Source organism: Macaca fascicularis, chromosome 2 (genome assembly GCF_037993035.2).
Source record: "Macaca fascicularis isolate 582-1 chromosome 2, T2T-MFA8v1.1".
NCBI lineage: Eukaryota > Metazoa > Chordata > Mammalia > Primates > Cercopithecidae > Macaca > Macaca fascicularis.
Window position 1 is genome coordinate 101,417,133 of NC_088376.1, and position 18,887 is coordinate 101,436,019.

Sequence of the window (18,887 nt, forward strand, 5' to 3'; positions counted from 1 at the left end):
ATCATGAGAGATTTGCAAATCAAAACTGCAATGAGGCTGGGCCCAGTGGCTCATGTCTGTAATCCCAGCAGTTTAGGAGGCCGAGGCAGGCGGACCACTTGAGGTTATGAGTTTAAGACCAGCCTGGCCAACATGGGGAAAGCCGGTCTTTACTAAAAATACAGAAAATACCCGGGCATGGTGGCATTCACCTGTAATCCCAGCTACTAGGGAGGCTGAGGCAGGAGAATCACTTGAATTCAGGAGGCAGAAGTTGCAGTGAGTTGAGATCACACCACTGTACTCCAGCCTCAGCAGCAGAGCAAGACTTCGGCTCAAAAAAAAAAAAAAAAAAAAAGACCAAAAAAAAACCGTACAGTGAGATACCATCTCACCACAGTTAAAATGGCTTTTATCAAAAAGAAAGGAGCTTTTTCATACCGGATCTGCCACCAGAACACAGGTGTCATGAAAACTACCCCTAAAAGCAAAAATGGAAAAGGAAAACACTCATATCAACATTGTTGTCATTGGACACGTAGATTTGGGCAAGTCCACCACTACTGGTCATCTGATCTACAAATGTGGTGGCATCGACAAAAGAACCATTGAAAAATTTGAGAAGGAGGCTGCTGAGATGGAAAAGGGCTCCGTCAAGTATGCTCGGTTCTTGGATAAGCTGAAAGCTGAGCGTGAACGTGGTATCACTATTGATATCTCCTTGTGGAAATTTGATACAAGCAAGTAATATGTGACTATCATTGATGCCCCAGGACACAGAGACTTCATCAAAAACATGATTACAGGGATGTCTCAGGCTGACTGTGCTGTCCTGATTGTTACTGCTGATGTTGGCGAATTTGAAACTGGTATCTCCAAGAACTGGCAGACCCAAGAGCATGCCCTTCTGTCTTACACACTGGGTGTGAAACAATTAATTGTTGGTGTTAACAAAATGGATTCCACCGAGCCACCCTACAGCCAGAAGAGATATGAGAAATCATTAAGGAAGTCAGCACTTACATTAAGAAAATTGGCTACACCCCGACACAGTAGCATTTGTGCCAATTTCTAATTGGAATAGTGACAACATGCTGGAGCCAAGTGATAACATGCCTTAGTTCAAGGGATGGAAAGTCACCCAGAAGGATGGCAATGCCAGTGGAACCACGCTGCTTGAGGTTCTGGACTGCATCCTACCACCAACTCATCCAACTGACAAGCCCTCGTGCCTGCCCCTCCAGGATGTCCACAAAATTGGTGGTATTGGTACTGTTCCTGTTGGCCGAGTGGAGACTGGTGTTCTCAAACCTGGTATGGTGGTCACCTTTGCTCCAGTCAACGTTACAACAGAAATAAAATCTGTCAAAATGCACCATGAAGCTTTGAGTGAAGCTCTTCCTGGGCACAACGTGGGCTTTAATGCCAAGAATGTGTCTGTCAAGGATGTTCATCATGGCAACGTTGCTGGTGACAGCAAAAACGACCCACCAATGGAAGCAGCTGTCTTCACTGCTGAGGTGATTATCCTGAACCATCCAGGCCAAGTCAGCGCTGGCTATACCCCTGTGCTGGATTGCCACATGGCCCACATTGCATGCAAGATTGCTGAGCTGAAGGAAAAGATTGATCGCTGTTCTGGTAAAAAGCCAGAAGATGGCCCTAAATTCTTGAAGTCTGATGATGCTGCCATCATTGATATGGCTCCTGGCAAGCCCATGTGTGTCAAGAGCTTCTCAGACTAAACACCTCTGGGTCGCTTTGCTGTTCGTGATATGAGACAGACAGTTGCCGTGGGTGTCATCAAAGCAGTGGACAAGAAGGCTGCTGGAACTGGCAAGGTCACCAAGTTGCCCAGAAAGCTCAGAAGGCTAAGTGAATATGATCCCTAATACCTGCCACCCGGTCTTAATCAGTGGTGGAAGAATGGTCTCAGAACTGTTTGTTTCAATTGGCCATTTAAGTTTAGCACTAAGAGACTGGTTAATGACAATAGTGCATCATAAAACCTTCAGACAGAAAGGAGAATGTTGTGTGGACCACTTTGATTTTCTTTTTTGTGTGTGGCAGTTTTAAATTATTATTTTTTAAAATCTGTACTTTTTTAATGGAAACAACTTGACCAAAAATCCGTCACAGAATTTTGAGACCCATTAAAAGGTTTAATGAGGAAAAAAAAAAAAAAAAAGGAAGGAAGTAACAGATATTGGCATGGATGTGGAGAAAGAGGAACCCTCATACACTGTTGATGGGAAAATAAATTAGTAGAGCATTATGGAAAACTTTGTGGAGTTTCCTCAAAAAAACTAAAAAATAGACCAGGCATGGTGGCTCATGCCTGTAATCCCAGAACTTTGGGAGGCCGAGGCAGGTGGATCATCTGAGGTCAGGAGTTCGAGACCAGCCTGGCCAGCATGGTGAAACCCTGTCTCTACAAAAACTACAAAAAATTGGCTGGGCATTGTGGCAGGTGCCTGTAATCCCAGCTACTTGGGAGGCTGAGGCATGAGAATCACTTGAACCCAGCATGTGGATATTGCAGTGAGTCGAGATGGCACCATTGCACTCCATCCTGGGTGACAGAGCAAGACTCCATCTCAAAAAAGAAAAAGTAAAACAAAAACAAAAACATAGAACTACCATATGATCCAGCAATTTCACTATTGGGTATATAGCCAAAAGAAAGGAAATCAACACATCAAAGAGGTATCTGCATTCCCATGTTTATTGCAGCACCTTTCACAACAGTCAAAATATGGAATTGATCTAAGTGCTCCTTAGTGGAAAACAGGTATATATATATATATATATATATATATATATATATATACACACACACACACACACACACACACACACACAATGAATCATTATTCAGCTATTAAAAAAAATGAAATCCTGTCATTTGCATCAACATGTTAAGTAAAATAAGCCAAGCACAGAAAGACATATATCACATATTCTCACTCACATGTGGGAGCTATAAAAGTGGATTTTATGCAGATAGAAAGTTGGCTGGTGGTTACCAGAGGCTGGGAAAGGTATGGTTACAGGGGGAATGAAGACAGGTTAATTAATGGATACAAATATACAGTTAGATAGAAGTAAGATGGTAGTCAATAGATCAGTAGGGCGACTATAGTTAACATTAATCAATTGAACATTTCAAAATAGCTGGAAAACAATAATTTGAATATTCATAGTAAAAAGAAAAGATAAATATTTAAGATGATAGATATCTAAGGATTCCTACAGGTAGCTGGAAAGAGACCACAGACATTGAGGGAAGCTCACTCAGGATCTGCTCCTCACCCTGTCTCTCTGGCAAAGTAGTAAGTGAGGTGCTGAGCAGAATGAGCTACTTTGTGGTTTCCACTGTGAGCAGCCCTGTCCCTTACTCAGTGGCTTGTCCTGCAGTGGTGATGGCCAAACAGAAGCAGCTGTGGCCCACAGCACTCACAGAGAGTAAGGAAAGCTGCAAGTGGATACAGCACCTTCAACTGAAATATCCAGGTTCTGACAATGGGACTGACTAGACAATCAACTTGAACAGCTGAGTCGACTGAACTGTAGATATGGAAGCTGTCCCTGCCCCCTGCCCTGCCTCCACCAAGCTCCCTCCCAGGGAGAGATCAGGTCTTTATAAGCCTGGCTGGAGTAACTGAAGGCTCCCCACAGGAAGGCCCCACCCAGTGAGGAGGACTTGATCGCGGTCTGCTTAAAGAGGAGAATTCTTAAGGAGAATGAAGAAAAGCAGGTTGGGGAAATGGCCCACCCGGGAGTAGCACAAAAGGCAAAGAAACCCCCACCCCCAGCCAAAGGAAGTGGTGAATGATCATGCAACCCTGCCCAGGAAACCATGCTTCTCCCACAGATCTTTGCAACCCACAGATCAGGAGATCCCTTCATGAGCCCATATCTCTAGGGCCTTGGGTCCTATACAGAGAGCTGTGTGGAGTCTTGGCAGAGTAGCCACTCAGGCACTCACAGAGACCCAAGACTTTTACATACTCTAGCCCCCAAATCCCTGGTGAGGCAGCAGATCTGTTCATACATTCCCCTAGGAAGGGGGCTGAATCCAGGGAGCCAAGAAGTATCATTCTGCAGGCCTCTCTTCCACAGCACCTCACAAGTTAAGACACACTGACTTGAAATTCCAGCCAGCCAGGGGCAACAGGCTGAGCCTGCCTGAGAAAGGAAGGAGTTTCCCCGGGAAGGGTGGGCACTATTTCTGTAGTGCGGTCAACTCAGTATTCCAGCCTGCCACCTCTGGAGAGTGCAGGTGGTCAGGGCAAGGAGGGGACCCCCTAATGCAGCACATTTGCCTAGCCAGATTGTGCCCAGACTGCCTCTTTAAGCAGACACCAATCAAGTCCTCCTCACTGGGTGGGGCCTTCCTATGGGGAGTCTGCAGTTACTCCAGCCAGGCTTATAAAGACCTGATCTCTCCCTGGAAGGGAGCTTGACTGGGGCAAGGTAAGGGGCAGGGATGGCTTCCATATCTGCAGTTCAGTCGACTCAGTTGTTCAAGCCTGCCAGCTCTGGAGAGTCTAGGCATCTGGACAAAGAGTACTCCTGCCAACACAGCAAACCTGCTCCACCAAAAAGCAGCCAGACTGCTTCTGTAAGTGTGTCCTGAATTATATTCCCCCTACTGAGTGAGACCTCCCAAAAGGGGTCTCCAAACACCTCCTACAAGACTGTTCAGGCCAGGGAAAGGTCAGTACCGCTCTGGGATAGAGCTTTCAGAGGAAACAGCAGGCTGGCATCTTTGCTGTTTCACAGACTTCACTGATGATACTTCCAGGTACAGGAAAAGCTGAGGCAACTAGGGTCTGGAGTGGACCCCCAGAAAACCACAGCAGCCCTACGGTTGCTAAGTCAGTGCCCTGTTAAGAGAAAAACAAACAAACGGAAAACTACAACATCAACCAAAAATACCCCACAAAAAGCCCACTCAAAGGTCAGCAACCTCAAAGGTTGCAGGTAGATAAGCCCACAAAGATGACACTGAATCAATAAAACAATTCTGAAAACTCAAAAAGGTGGAGTGCCTCTTCTCCAAATGACCGCAATAACTCTACAGCAAGGGGACAGAACTGGGCAGAGTCTGAGATGGCTGAATTGACAGAAGTAGGCTTCAGAAGATGGGTAATAACAAATTTTACTGAGCTAAAGGAGCACGTTGTAACCAAACGCAAAGAAGCTAAGAATCACAATAAAAAATACAGGAGCTACTAACTAGAATAGCCAGTTTAGAGAGGAAGATAACTGACCTGATGGAGCTGAAAAACACAACATGAGAACTTCACAATGCAATCACAAGTATCAATAGCAGGATAGACCAAGCAGAGAAAAGAATCTCAGAGGTTGAACACTATCTTTCTGAAATAAGACAGACCAACAAGAATGAAGAAAAAATAATAACAAAGGATTAACAAACGATTTGAGAAATATGGGATTATGTAAAAAGACTGAATCTAGGACTGATTGTGGTACCTGAAAGAGACAGGGAGAACAGAACCAAGTTGGAAAACATACTTCAGGACATCATCCAGAAAAACTTCCCCAACCTAGCAAGACAGGCCAACATTCAAATACAGGAAACTCAGAGAACCCAGTAAGATACTCCATGAGAAGATCAACCCTAAGATATATAATCATCAAATTCTTCAAGGTCAAAATAAAGGAAAAAATGTTAAGGGCAGTCAGAGAAAAAGGCCATGTCACCTAAAAATGGAAGCCCATCAGAGTAACAGTGGGCCTCTCAGTGGAAACCCTATAAGCCAGAAGAGATTGGAGGCCAATATTTAACATTCTTTTTTTTTTTTTTTGAGACGGAGTCTCACTTTGTCACCCAGGCTGGAGTGCAGTGGCGCAATCTCGGCTACTGCAAGCTCCGCCTCCCGGGTTCACGCCATTCTCCTGCCTCAGCCTCTGAGTAGCTGGGACTACAGGCAAGCACCACCATGCCCGGCTAATTTTTTGTATTTTTAGTAGAGACGGGGTTTCACTGTGTTAGCCACGATCGTCTCGATCTCTTGACCTTGTGATCCGCCCGCCTCGGCCTCCCAAAGTGCTGGGATTAGAGGCATGAGCCACCACGCCCGGCCTAATATTTAACATTCTTAAAGAAAAGAATTACCAACCCAGAATTTAATATCTGGCCATACTAAGCTTCATAAGAGAAGGAAAAATGAGATCCTTTTCAGACAAGCAAATGCTAAGGGAATTTGTCACCACTGGGCCTGCCTTGCAAGAGCTCCTCCTGAAGGAAGCACTAAACATGAAAAGGAAAAACTGTTACCAGCCACTACAAAAACACACTAAAGGACACAGACTAGTGACACTGTGAAGCAACTACATAACTGAAATATGCAAAATAACTGAAATCATAACAGTTTCTCAGACCACAGCGAAATCAAATTAGAACTCAAGATGAAGAAATTCACTCAAAACCACACAACTACATTGAACAACCTGTTCCTGAATGACTACTGGGTAAATAATAAAATTAAGGCAGAAATCCAGAAGTTCTTTGAAACTAATGAGAACCAAGAAACAATGTACCAGAATCACAGGGATGCAGCTGAAGCAGTGTTAAGAGGGAAATTTATAGCACTATAAATAATAAACAAGTCTGTAAAATAACCAGCTGACATCATGATGACAGGATCAAATTCACACATAACAATATTAACCTTAAATGTAAATGGACTAAATAAATGCCCCATTTAAAAGACACCGAGTGACAAGCTGGCTAAAGAGGAGACCTATCGGTATGCTGTCTTCAAGGGACCCATCTCACATGCAGAAGCACATAGGCTCAAAAGAAAGGGGTGGAGGAAAATTTACCAAGCAAATGGAAAACGGAAAAAATCTGGGGCTGTAATCTTAGTTTCTGACAAAACAGACATTAAACCAAAGATCAAAAAAGACAAAGAAGGGCATCACACAATGGTAAAGGGTTTGATTCAACAAGAAGAGATAACTATCCTAAATATATATGCACCCAATACAGGAGCATCCAGATTCAATTCACAAAGCAAGTTCTTAGAGTCCTACAAAGAGATCTTGACTCCCACACAGTAATAGTGGCAAATTTTAACACCTCACTGTCAATATTAGGCAGATAATCAAGACAGAAAACTAACAAAGATATTCAGGACCCGAACTCAGCTCTGGATCAAGTGAACCTGATAAATATCTACAGAACTCTCCACCCCAAAACAACAGAATATACATTCTTCTCATTGCCACGTGGCACTCACTCTAAAATTTATCACATAATCAGAAGTAAAACATTCAGCAAATGCAAAATGACTGAAATCATAACAGTCTCTCAGACCACAGCGAAATCAAATTAGAACTTAAGATCAAGAAATTCACTTGAAACCACACAACTACATTGAACAACCTGTTCCTGAATGACTACTGGGTAAATAATAAAATTAAGGTAGAAATCAAGAAGTTCTTTGAAACTAATGAGAACCAAGAAACAATGTACCAGAATCTCAGGGATGCAGCTAAAGCAGTGTTAAGAGGGAAATTTATAGCACTAAATGCCCACATCAAAAAACTAGAAAGATATCTAATTAACAACCTAACATCACAACTAAAGAACTAGAGAACCAAGAGCAAACAAACCCTAAAGCTAGCAGAAGACAAGAAATAACTAAGATCAGAGCTGAACTGAAGGAAATAGAGACACGAAAAACTCTTCAAAAAAATCAATGAATCCAGGAGGTGTTTTTTAAAAAAATTCATCAAATAGATAGGCTGTTACCTAGACTTATAAAGAAGAAAAGAGAAAATAATCAAATAAACACAATCAGAAACAATAAGGGGGATATTACCACTGACCCCACAGAAATATAAACAAACATGGGAGAATACTATAATCACCTCTATGCACATAAACTAGAAAATCTAGAAGAAACTGATAAACACCCTCCCAAGACTGAATCAGGAAGAAATTGAATCCCTGAATAGATCAATAATGAGTTCTGAAATTGAGGCAATAATAAATAGTCTACCAACCAAAAAAAGCCCAGGACCAGATGAATTCACAGCTGAATTCTACCAGAGGTACAAAGAAGAGCTGGTACCATTTCTACTGAAACTATTTTAAACAATTAAAAAGGAGGCACTCCTTCCTCATTTTATGAGGCTAGTGTCATCCTGATATCAAAACCTGGCACAGATACCACAAAAAAAGAAAACTTCAGGCCAATATCCCTGAAGAACATTGATGCAAAAATCCTCAATAAAATACTGGCAAACCAAATCCAGGCATTTATACAGTCAATAAACATATGAAAAAAAAAAAGCTCAACATCACTGATCATTAGAGAAATGCAAATCAAAACCACATTGAGATACCATCCTATGACAGTCAGAATGGCAATTATTAAAAAGCCAAAAACAACAGATGCTGGTGAGGTTGTAGAGAAACAGAAACGCATTTGTACTGTCAGTGGGAGTATAAATTAGTTCAACCATTGTTGAAGACCGTGTGGCAACTCCTCAAAGATCTAGAGGTAGAAGTACCATTTGACCCAGCAATCCCTTTACTGGGTATGTACCCAAAAGGAATGTAAATCATTCTATAATAAAGATACATGCATGCACATGTTCACTCCAGCACTATTCCCAATAGCAAAGACATGGAATCAGCCCAAATGCCCATCAATGATAGACTAAGGAAAATTTAGTACAAACACACCATGGAATACTATGCAGCCATAAAAAGGAACAAGATCATGTCTTTTGCAGGGACATGCATGGAGCTGGAAGCTGTTATCTTCAGCAAACTAACACAGGAACAGAAAACCAAATACCACATGTCCTCACTTATAAGTGGGAGCTGAATGATAAGAAGACAAGGACACATGGGGGGAACAACACCTAGTAGGGCCCATTGGGGGTGGGAGGTGGGGGAGGGAGAAGATCAGGAAGAATAGCTAATGGACACTGGGCTTAACACCTAGGTGATGAGACGATCTGTGCAGCAAACCGCCATGGCACACGTTTACCTATGTAACAAACCTGCACATCCTGCACATGTACCCCGAACTTAAAATAAAGTTGAAGAAAAAAAAAGATTATAGATATCCCATCAACCTTGATTCGATTCTGTGAATGTATCAAATTATCGCACATACTCCAAAAATATGTACATCTATTATGTATCAATAAAACAAATACTGAGTTGAAATGATGAGAGTAGGAGGAATATGTGGAAAAGAAGAAAGGAACACTCACATTTTTAGACACCTACTGTGAGCTAGGCACCTACTCAGCATTTTCTCACCTACTCTTGAAAGAATCTTTCCAGATTATTATTGTTAACCCAGGAGGCTGTCAAATTAGAAATGAATCTGCGCCTCAAAAGTTAACAAAACCAGTAACTTATAGAAATAATTAAGTTTGCAGGATGGCAGATAAGAAAAGAAATAATTTGTTGTTAACACTGAAACTCTCTCTGCTTATGAGATAAAGTAACTGACTAACATCAGTTGGAATCAATATGGCCAGTGCAAGTCTATGCAGAACCAGCTTGCTAACATCACCAGCCTGAATTTACATGACATGTTTCATACTAACTCCCCTTGAATTTTCACATGTGATCCATGAGGTATCATGAAGAGACAACTGCGCATGCCCAGAGACTTTTCAGACCTCCACTTTTCTTCCACCAATCACCTAATCTCAAAATCCACCCCCTGAACCTTTTCTAATAAAAATACTGCTTTGAAGCCAGCACAGAGAGACAGATTTGAGCCTCACACTCCTGTCACCTTGCGAGTTAACTTCCAATAAGAAGGCTTTCTTCTCTCAAAATCTGGTATCATAGTATTGGCTTGTAGTGCATTGGGCAGCAAGCTCCCTTTAGCTTGATAACAGAGTCTCAGAGTAGAATGTCTTTCAAATCATCTCTACCCTGCCTCCTGCATCAGCCAGCTAGTCCATGCTTACACATGTCCTCTGCTTTCTCATTTGCTGATCCACTGCCTGGCCTACAGCAGTCCATGCCCTGGAAGATTCAATTCTGAGGGCAGCCAGCCCTGTGAGAGGGCCCACCATACTGGGCACAACAGGATTGGATCAGCTCTGTGGTTGGGGTGAGATTTGAAGAGAGGTCTCCTCCACCTTCTGCCAGGCTGCTGCCTGTCAGGATTCTCCTCTCTCTGACTCTAGCAAAGACTATTTGGAATAGCCAACACTTGTGAAGTGGAACATATTCCTGGATCTTGAATCATTCCAAATTTTCCTTAGGGGACACTGCAAGGGATATATTGGAAGACCTGTCCTGGACCCTGCTCCTTTACTTACAAGCCAGCCTGAGCTAACCTCATTGAGGTTAGTCATTGGTAAGATAGGGATGATGAAGATGGTGATGATATGCCATCTCTCCTGTCTATTCTATAGAATGGCCTGATATCCAGTCTGTAACCTGCAAAACCCTTTGCACACATACAAAGGTTATTAATAAAATAAACAGCATGTAGCCTTCTACTGGTAGTATAACTTTGGGCAACTTATTTAAACTTTTCTGGGCTTCAGTTTCCTTACATGTAAAATTGGGATAGTAATAATGTATTCCTCTAGTCTATGTGTTCAGGGTTATGAAGTGGTGTTCTAACATTACCTACTATTCACTGGCTAGCAGTACCACTACTTGCCTACAGTAGAACAGATAGAATTGGAGTTAATTCCTGTGTGTATCTGTGTGTATATATACATGGTATGTTATGAATATGTCTGTCAAAGAAAGGCTAAAAGCACTGGTCCAGATTAAAGGAAACTAAAAAGACATGACATCTCACTGAAATATTAATATATAATTCTAAATTGGATTCTGGATTGGGGAGAAAATGCTATGAAGGACAGTTTGAGGACAATTGGTGAAATTCAAATTTGGACCGTATATGAGATCTTGTAAGTATTAAAAGAAATAAAGCAGAAACATTTATAACAGTACCTGGGGTGTAGAAAGCACAACAATTAGTCATTACCTATAGGATGTAAGCCCTGTTTTGTTCACTACCATATCCCCAGAACCTAGAGCACATAAATATGTGCTTAATTAATATTTTTTGAATGAATGAAGAAACTGGGCTCCTACCAGACAGAGCTAAGAACTAGGGTGAGGTGCCCAGGGCCAACTGTCCTTACACACAGGGACTGATTGTCATTGTTGGTTCCTAGACATTGTTGGTTACCTCAGTGACCCTTGGCATGGAAAACATTCTAAGATTGATCCAATTATTCCAACTACCTGGTTAACACAACCAAAATTCCTGGCAGCTCTACACATCGAATGCATTTGTAATTTACTAACTTACGATTGCTTAGTGTTTTGCCTGGCAAGGGAAGCGGGGTGGATTTTGCTGCTGTCCCCTGCTTCTCAGGAGACAAACACAGGCTCTGATTGGCTGAGGAAAAACCTCAGGCCAATGCTCATCTAATAGGAGGGAAGCTAGCCTTTGTGAGGAGGTTCAGTAGGCAGATCTCAGCTGGACTTCGTGCTGCAGAGCGGTCTCAGATGGCTGGTGGGGCACCGACATGCAGCACCCCTTCTCCAAGTTCTGGCTGGCTAGCACCTGCCACCTAGATCAGCCTGGATGCTGGTCCAGCTCATCACTGTGAGTATCCTCATTGCCAGATGCTGGGCAGCTGAGGCTGGTCATAGAGCCCAGAATGAGACAGCTGACACCTTAGATAGTATTCGATCTGCTGCTCTCCTTTGACAGATGAGGAAACTAAGGCCTGGAAATGCAAGTTGGCCTGCCCAAGGCCACAGCAGATATTGGCAAAATGAAGACTTAGGGCCAGGGCTCCTGTTTCTTAGAAGATGCTCATTACACTTGGCTCTGTTAGCCTATTTTGAGGGGTAAGGCTCTCAAAGTGAGGCCACCAAGGGCTAAGAGACAGTACCTAGAGGTCCCTTCACTCTTTTTTTTTTTTTTTTTTTTTGAGACGGAGTCTCGCTCTGTCGCCCAAGCTGGAGTGCAGTGGCCGGATCTCAGCTCACTGCAAGCTCCGCCGCCCAAGTTTACTGACTCTGTAGCCATCCTCTAGTTTCTCTTGAACATTTCTGATGTGGGAAAGTTGAATTGCCAAACCCTAGTGTGGGTAGAATTGGGGAAAGCAAATCTGAGCAGTAGCACCTGGGGGGAAGCAGCAGTTACATTTTATTAAGATATTTTCTAGGCCAGGCACAGTGGCTCACGCCTGTAATCCCAGTACTTTGGGAGGCCGAGGCAGGCAGATGACCTGAGGTCAGGAGTTCAAGACCAGCCTGGTTAACACGGTGAAACCCCATCTCTACAAAAATACAAAAATTAGCCGGGCATGATGGCGGGTGTCTGTAATCCCAGCTACTCAGGAGGCTGAAGCTGGAGAATTGCTTGAACCCGGGAGGTGGAGGTTGCAGTGAGCCAAGATCACGCCACGGCACTCCAGCCTGGGGAACAAGAGCGAGACTCCATCTCAAAAAAAAGAAAAAAGAAAAAGAAAAAAAAAAAGATACTTTCTGGATGAAAAAAAAGTAGGCAGAATTAAAAGTGAATTGTGTGTAATTTAAGTGCTAAGAAGTAGCATCAACTGGATATCATCCCTTTCATATTTTCATGAGTAACTTCATCCTGAAAAAGATTTCAGTCCAGGCTTCATTAATATAATCATTGCTAAAAAAAAAAAATTCTTTGGGCTCAAACTGGAGAAGGAGAGATTTTTTTTTTTTTTCTGTTGAATTCAGATGAAACTAGCATCTTGGAATGCTTGCTCTGGCAGGTACTGAGCCAGGTCCATTCACATTATCATTACCTCATGCAGTTTGCACAGCAATCTGTGGGGAGGGTGGTGTTAGTCTCAATTTTACACATTTGAACATTGATACTCAGAGCAGTTAAGTGACAAGCAGCAGTAAGTATGGCATATTAATGGGAAAAGTTTTGGAGACTGAATTCAAATGCCACCCTACCATCCACTAGCTCACAAAAGAACTTCCTGCAGAATGGCAGTAACAATCGTTGATCATTCCTTCACCCCGACCCCTTGCCTTTAAGAGCTTGTCTGTTTATAAGTAATTTAAGAAGCTATGTTTCTCTCCATCTGTTTAGGTAGAGAAGAGCATATAGAGGGAATTGTGAGTAAGCCAGATTAATGCACCAGAAAAAGTAGAAACTGTACCAGGAACAGGAAGGACGGATTGGCACCAGTGAATTCAAACAATAACCAGGTAGAAGATAAAACAAGGTGTTGTCATATAATGGATTATCCAAAATTCCCAGTGGGGAGGGCTAGCTATCTGGACTCAATCATCTACTCTGTCTCCCAGAAAAGGGAGTCTCTGGTTGAGCCTTCTGATTGTAATACAAAAGTAAGTAGATAAAATAAACTACACAGTCAAACAAGGTGAACCATCTTAGAAGCAGAACCTGAAGGACCTGGGGAGCAGGAGAGGGAGGCACAGAGGAGCTGGAAGCTGAAAGGAAACAGGCAGGGGAAAGAATGTGTCTTTGAATTGTATATTAGCAAGGCTCCCCAGTGTCAGGGAGACTTGACCGGTCTGTAACTTCCCATGTGCAGAAATCCTTCTAACCTGCCAATCTGACCCTTTCATTCTCCTGCTTAAACCTCTTCGCATAAAGCCTACATACTCCTACATGGTTGATGGAGGGCCCCAGGCTCTCCCTCTGGCCTCCTCCCTTCCATTTCTTCACTCCTACTAGACATTTCCACATTTACAGTTCTAGGAATCTGACATGCTCTCTCTTACCTCTGGGCATTTGTACCTGCTCTGGGAGATGAAAATAGACTCATCTATTAGGTAAATGCTTGAATGAATGAGTCAAATTGGAATACCAGGGACAGTCCACCACCTGTTTTGGACTTATCAGGTCTCAAGCAGTAGCCACCTCCAGTCTGATACAAAGGATTACTCCCTCCTCAATGCCAGCTGGAGCCCCATCATGGTGAAGCTATATAATGAGTTTATAGAGAAGACTGTGGATGGGTCATGGACAAGACTTCCAGATTGTTGGTGCTCTGTACAATTCCTTAAAGAAGCAGACCTTGCTAAGATTGCTAAAGCTGTCCCTGGTATGTTGAAACCCCCTACATCAGTAGTGTTTAACTGGGCTTGCAGAGGTGCTCAAAAGAATACAGAACTGTTGGCAAAACTTTGTTTATGCATATGCATTTTCCTCAATGCAATCTGTGCCCCAGTCTATCTCCTATATCTCCTCTGTGGCTTGCATTAGCCTGAAAGTCAGGATCAAGGGAGTCTGGAGATCATGATCTCAGATTCATATGGTATTAGCCCAGAAAAGGAACTTGGAGTCACTTAGTTTAAGGCCCTCATCTTACACATGAGAAAGCTGAGGCCTAGAGAGGTGACAATGATTTTTTGTCAAGATATTGGACAAGCATCAGAAACTCCTGACTTTTAGTTCAGTGTTCTCTCCACTTCTATCTGAAGCCACTCTTGGCATCTCCTTATACTTTCCTACCACAGCTGGTCTCCTGTATAGACCAGACAGATAAAGCATAACTGAGAAACTGGAAAGGGGCAGCATCTGGGACTAAGGAACAGTGCCTTCACCCTGGTACGCCCAAGGCCAGTAGCTCAGTGACAATGCCAGTGGGACTATCAGGTAATTTACAGACACCTGAGGCCAGGACCCAGAACCCTGTTGGGGACAGGACACATGTTCCCTCTAGTGGTCAGTTTGAGCTGAGCTTCTGACTGGGTGAAAGAGAGTGGATGGGAAAGAATGGCAGATGATGGAGTGCCACGCATTAAGAGACAAAGGGGCCAGCGGGAAGACTTCTAATTTACATACCTAATCTGTCATTAGAAATCCTGCTTTGAGATTTTTCGTAAAAATGCAGATGTTTGGTAAGTATGTGGAATTAAAAAAAAAAAAAAAAAAAAAGACACAGGGTCTTGCTGTGTCACCCAGCCTGGAGTGCAGTCAGAGTTTGCTGCAGCCTGGAACTCCTGGGTTCAAGAGACTGTCCTGCCTCCACCTTCTGAGTAGCTGGGACTACAGGCTCATTCCACCATACCCGGCTACTGTTTTTATTTTTGTAGAGATAAGGTCTTGTTATGTTGCCCAGGCTGGTCTTGAACTCCTGGGCTCAAGAGATCCTCCTGCCTCATCCTCCCAAAATGCTGGGATTACAAGCCTGAGCCACTGAATCTACCCTAAATATTTAATTTTATATATGGGAGGCTTCACTCTTGACCTCTAATGAAGGCCCATAAACTGGCCAGGCACAGTGGCTCACATCTGTAATCCCAGCACTTTGGGAGGCCAAGGCAGGCAATCACCTGAGGTCAGGAGTTCGAGACCAGCCTGGAGAACATGGTGAAACCCCATCTCTAACTAAAAATACAAAAATTAGCTGGGCGTGGTGGCATGCACCTGTAATCCCAGCTACTCAGGAGGCTGAGGCATGAGAATCGCTTGAGCCCAGGAGGCGGTGGCTGCAGTGAGCTGAGATTACACCATTGTACTCCAGCCTGGGCAATAGCACAAGACTTATCTCAAAACGAACAAACAAGAAAGTTGAGGTGAATACACAGCTAGCAGGTGACAAAGCCAGGATCAAATACAGAATCAGTGCCTGATTCCAAAGTCCACTTTCTTTTTACAGCATTATTCTGCCTCAGTGGTCTCTCAAGGACACACAGAAAAGAGCAGGAGATAGCCTCTACCCTTTAAGGAGGGAAAACAAGGTGTATCTGTCAGGGAAATATGTGTCCTGATTATCTTTCATCTGGATTATGAAAGATAATCTCCTTTACTTAAAGTCAACTGATTATAGAGGTTAACCACATCTACAAAATACCTTCACAGCAACACCTGGATTATTGTTTAATTGAAAACTGGGCATTATAGCCTAGCCAAGTTGACACATAAAACTGACTGTTACACAAGATGCTTGCTTATAAATAACGTCATTCTGCCAAAGGTAAAGAAAACCTGGTCGGGCGCGGCGGCTCATGCCTGGAATCCCAGCACTTTGGGAGGCTGAGGCGGGCGGATCACCTGAGGTCGGGAGTTTGACACCAGCCTGACCAACATGGAGAAACCTTGTCTCTACTAAAAATACAAAATTAGCCGGGCGTGGTGGCACATGCCTGTAATCCCAGCTACTCAGGAGGCCGAGGCAGGAGAATTGCATGAATCTGGCAGGCAGAGGTCGTGGTGAGCCGGGATCACAGCATTGCACTCCAGCCTGGGCAACGAGAGTGAAACTCCATCTCAATAAAAAAGAAAAGAAAACCTTCCGGGCCGGGCGCGGTGGCTCACGCCTGTAATCCCAGCACTTTGGGAGGCCGAGGCAGGCGGATCACAAGGTCAGGAGATCGAGACCACGGTGAAACCCCGTCTCTACTAAAAATACAAAAAATTAGCCGGGCGTGGTGGCGGGCGCCTGTAGTCCCAGCTACTCGGGAGACTGAGGCAGGAGAATGGCGTGAACCCGGGAGGCGGAGCTTGCAGTGAGCCAAGATCGTGCCATTGCACTCCAGCCTGGGTGACAGAGCGAGACTCCGTCTCAAAAAAAAAAAAAAAAAAGAAAACCTTCCACATATGGATAGAGCTATAAGCAAACCACAAGTGGGTCCTGCTCACCCCTGTGGGAAATTCAGATCAATCAGGACCTAGAAGATTTGTGACCAGAAAATATGTGCTTATGTTTATAAACTTTTAGCCAAAATGTTGCCCATTTCCTCATTGTGAAGAAAGGAAGAAAACAAGAAGAGTTTGATTTTTTCCAGAAGATGGGGAACTGGTTTGTCAAAATATTGACGGAGTGACTTGTGGCTTCCATATGACAAAACACAAAACACCACACCACCTGGGCACGCACAATGGCTCCTCTCCCTTCCACCGGCCCTGACTACTTGGTCCTTGGAGTAGAATGTGAAGACCCCACTCCTGCAGGAACACAGTCCACCCCACAGAGCCACCTGCCCGTCCCTCGGATACCAGCTTGTAAGCCGCCCTAACTTACTGTTCTCTCGCAGACCATCACCCTTGGCTCAGGGGTAAGGTTACAGGCAACATTCACTGGCACAGAAGGAAGAAAAGCGTTTCCTTCTTGTGAAGCCCAAAGCAGTGACAGGATCATCCTCTTTGCAGAAGCTTCTGGGTAAAGCCATTAGAATTCCCTTTTTTCTGCAGTATTCACCCATCCTTGTGATCAGGCAGAGAGTGGCTTCCCCCACTGGTGAAGACAGTGCCCTTGGAGACTCTTAAGGCTTCTCTTTCAGGTTGTATGTGTTTAGGATGGGAGCAGATGTTCAGATAGAGAGGAGCCTCCATTAGTTACAGGACAAAGACCATCATAAGATGCCCATTAGACCTGAGAGGCCAGTACGCATAGAGACTGATGAAGATGGGTGGTGAGGGAGGTTGTGGTAGAGAGAATGCATGGTATCTCCCCTCTCAATCCCCTATTGGTTTCCAAAAGGCAAAGACTGGACTCATTGTTTTGGCATCAGTAGAAGAGAAAATTTAGATATTTCCAGAAGCAGCTCTGGCTCTAGGCAGGTAGAAAGATCTTGCTGAGCTGGTCTGCTGGAAACATGGGGGTGGGGGCAGCGATTTACCTGTGTGCTCTTCACTATTTCAGTCATCTTCTTACAAATGAAGCGACACAGATGCAAGGCGCTGCAAGGCCCACCTCCTCCTGCTCTGACAGGCAGACAGGAAACCAAAGCTGCTATCTGGGCAGCCTCTGTCCCTCCCATTCACCTCCAGCTTCCCATATGGACCTTAGTCTTTTCCTTCTTGGATGGTGGAAACTCCTCCAGATGTCAAGACTTGCTGTGAATAAAGTTTTAAGAGGAGGTCATGTATCCAAACTGATACATGTGTATTTCTTCCTGGGTAGAGGGTGTCTACAATCCTTGGGATGGGAAAGCATCATGTAACCTGATGATACAATCCAGAAAACAAGGGCCACTTTGGGTCTTTCAGGGACCAGTGTGTAATTGGGGGAAGTTAGGTCATAAGAGCCAAATCACCTTCCCTTGACTGTAGATAAATCCACTAAGGCTTGCCTTATGCTAATAACCTTGTTTTGAATTAAAGTCACACACAATGTTTTCTTTTTTAAAAAAAATTCACTCCAACCTTACCATTAAGTAAGTACTACTCCAAAACCCCCACTCATCTGCCAATGGGTGATGCTCTTTCCTCATGATCATTATATATCTCTGCATCCCCACAAACATCCAGGGGAGGAGATGTGGGAAAAGAAGGGCCTGTGGGCTTTAGAGTTATGAGTAAGCATGGCAGGAGCAGATACAGAGGAGGGAAATCTGCCAGCTGCCACCCTTGAAAGCTAGCCCATTTCTTCTGAGCCCATAGCCAAGCAGGCATACCTGGAAGGGTGAGGGAGTGGAGGGCCGGCTTTCACTCTAGATCCCACCTGTGTTCCCACACCCAGAGTGGCCAAGAGCAGTCTCTAAAATACGCCAACCCATGATATCTCAAAAGTAGGAATTCTTGTCTTATGGAATCAGTGAAGCAGGGACTGGTGTCGGGGTGGAATTAGGTCTTCCTTTAAAAAGAAGTTTCAGGCCGGGCGCGGTGGCTCAAGCCTGTAATCCCAGCACTTTGGGAGGCCGAGGTGGGTGGATCACGAGGTCAGGAGATCGAGACTATCCTGGCTAACATGGTGAAACCCCGTCTCTACTAAAAATACAAAAAACTAGCCGGGCGTGGTGGCGGGCGCCTGTAGTCTCAGCTACTTGGGAGGCTGAGGCGGGAGAATGGCGTGAACCCGGGAGGCGGAGCTTGCAGTGAGCCGAGATCACGCCACTGCACTCCAGCCTGGGAGACACAGCGAGACTCCGTCTCAAAAAAAAAAAAAAAAAAAAA

General features: G+C 44.1%; 1 pseudogene; it reads left to right on the forward strand.

Moving 5' to 3' along the window:
* Positions 1-407: 407 nt before the first annotated feature.
* Positions 408-1,858, forward strand: LOC102132472 (putative elongation factor 1-alpha-like 3; annotated as a pseudogene).
* The last annotated feature ends 17,029 nt before the right edge of the window (positions 1,859-18,887 follow it).